The sequence below is a fragment of the Rattus rattus genome, chromosome 17 (assembly GCF_011064425.1).
Source record: "Rattus rattus isolate New Zealand chromosome 17, Rrattus_CSIRO_v1, whole genome shotgun sequence".
Taxonomy (NCBI): Eukaryota; Metazoa; Chordata; class Mammalia; order Rodentia; family Muridae; genus Rattus; species Rattus rattus.
The window spans coordinates 14325008-14327388 of record NC_046170.1 but is presented as its reverse complement, the minus strand read 5'-3'; positions in this window follow the sequence as shown (position 1 = coordinate 14327388).

The following is a 2381-nucleotide window of genomic DNA, read 5'->3' as shown; positions in this document are numbered from 1 at the left end:
TGCGGGTTGGAGGAGGAGGCGGCGGCCCTTCCAGGGAAGTCCCATCGCCACGCCCTCCAAGGCGGCGGACCGCTCGCTCGGGGGCGTGGCTCCAACGAGACTCCACCAACCAACGCACAGGTGGGCCGAGCCGTGGTGCTGGGCACGCCCCTTCATCGGCCCCAGAGCCACAGCCTGAAAATGGATACTGGCCACCGAATACCTCTGCAAATGTCAGCAATGCTAATGCCAGAGAAATTATAATAGACGTTCGATGAAACCCCTAGTCTTCCAGAGTCAGAGATTCAAACTTCATTATTCAATAAATAATTGCCTACGATCCACTATTAAGCACACCGAATTAGAAATATCTGCCTTCAAGTAACAGTCACAATGCTTTGTTTTTGGAGGGGGACGAGAGGTCGCCCTGGTTTGATCTCATGTATCACTCGTACTGAGTAGATTAAAATTAAAAGCCAATTATTTGAAAAAATGCAACAAAATGCTGCGCGGTCCTGCAGTCCCAGCTTTTACTGCTCTTGTTCAGATCTACAGTGAGAGAGCAGAAGATATTTTTAAAATGTAGTTTGATGAAGAAAGGAGCGTGAGCTGGGTATAAAGTTGCAGAAAAGGGAGGGGTAGCTCAAAAATCACCCGCGATTGTTAAAGAGAATCCTCATACTCTGTACTATAGGAAAGGTACCTTAGGAGGAAGACACTACCTGTCAAAAGAAATCTAAACTTGTGAAAATGTAAAGTCATTTAAAAGAAGTGTGTGTGTGTGTGAATATAATCCTTAACACAGAGGTTCCCGATCCAAAATGGCCCCCTAAGGAAGTCTCCAGGATCAGCCTTGAAGGGACACAAAACTACTGCCACTTTGGATCAAAAGGGGCAGATGACAACTGGAGCTGACATCATCATCTTGTGATACTGGCCTGGCAAGGAAGAGAGGTAAGTATGAAGGGCCACAGAGCCTTGTGCTACACGGCTGCAGAGACCAGGCAATGAGTGGCAGGATCAGATTTCCTTCAAGGAGGCACCAAAACACCATTTTAAGAAGCTGGCAAGGCGAACCCTTAGTTTCTACAGAGACCCCAAGATATTAGAGATGCCACAACCATGATACATCCACGAAGAAAAGGTCTGGGTGGGCTGGAGAGATGGCTCAGCGGTTAAGAGCACTGACTGCTCTTCCAGAGGTCCTGAGTTCAATTCCCAGCAACCACATGGCTTACAAGCATCTGTAATAGGATCCGATGCCCTCTTCTGGTGTGTCTGAAGACAGCAACAATGTATTCATATAAAAGTAAATAAAAACTAAGGGGGAAAAAAATGGGCATGGAAAAGCACTGGACCAGAAAAAGCATTTTATGTGCTGTAGTTGGGATAGCGGGAAGACTGGGTCTGTCCACAGATCTCAGGTGAGTCCATCACAAAATGGAGAGGCTGCTCAAAGAACTACAGAGCATGGTGTTTGATCTGAAGGTTTTAGTCTTGATTTCGTCAGATTTTTCTTTGCTGTGGGTCATTCTTCGAGAGGATGTTTACTCTGTACCATTGTGTATTAGAACTCTGTAACTTATTTCAGTTACTTTTTATTTTACAGAGATGCACATTTAAGAGCATGCCTTGAGGGGCTGGAGAGATGGCTCCGTGGTTAAGAGCACTTGACTACTCTTCCAGAGGTCCTGAGTTCAATTCCAGCAACCACATGGTGGCTCACAACCATCTGTAAAGAGATCCGATGCCCTCTTCTGGTGTATCTGAAGACAGCTACAGTGTACTTATATACAATAAAAAAATAAATAATAAATCTTTTTAAAAAAAAAAAAAAAGATTTATTTAAAAAAAAAAAAAAAAAAAAGTGTGCCTTGAATGATTAGCAGGATTTGGACTCGGGCAGGTTGTTTGCTTGAGACACAGGATCTTCATGAGCCAGGGTGGGCGCCAAAAGACTGTATAACTGAAGTAGGAGGCTCTGATCATCCTGCTTCTACCTCCCGAGTACGTGGCTTGTACTGTGGAGACTGCTAAGGCGCTGATGACTTTTAGAGAGAGCTTAAATATACTTTAAATCATGAGATGAACACAAGAGATTTTTTTTTCTTTTCTTTTTTTTGGAGCTGGGGACCGAACCCAGGGCCTTGGGCTTGCTAGGCAAGCACTCTACCGCTGAGCTAAATCCCCAACCCCGAACACAAGAGATAAATGAATGTGGGCTTTGGTCCCAGGTGGAACCATAGGGTCAAGGACATCAGAATCATAAAAAGAAGGAAATTACAACATAGGATACAAGGCGTATGAATCTTAAAGACATTTTCCTAAGTGAATTATTTCATTTATAAAATGTACCAAACGTAACCAAATTAATGGAACCTGGGAGTGTATCCAGTGGCTTG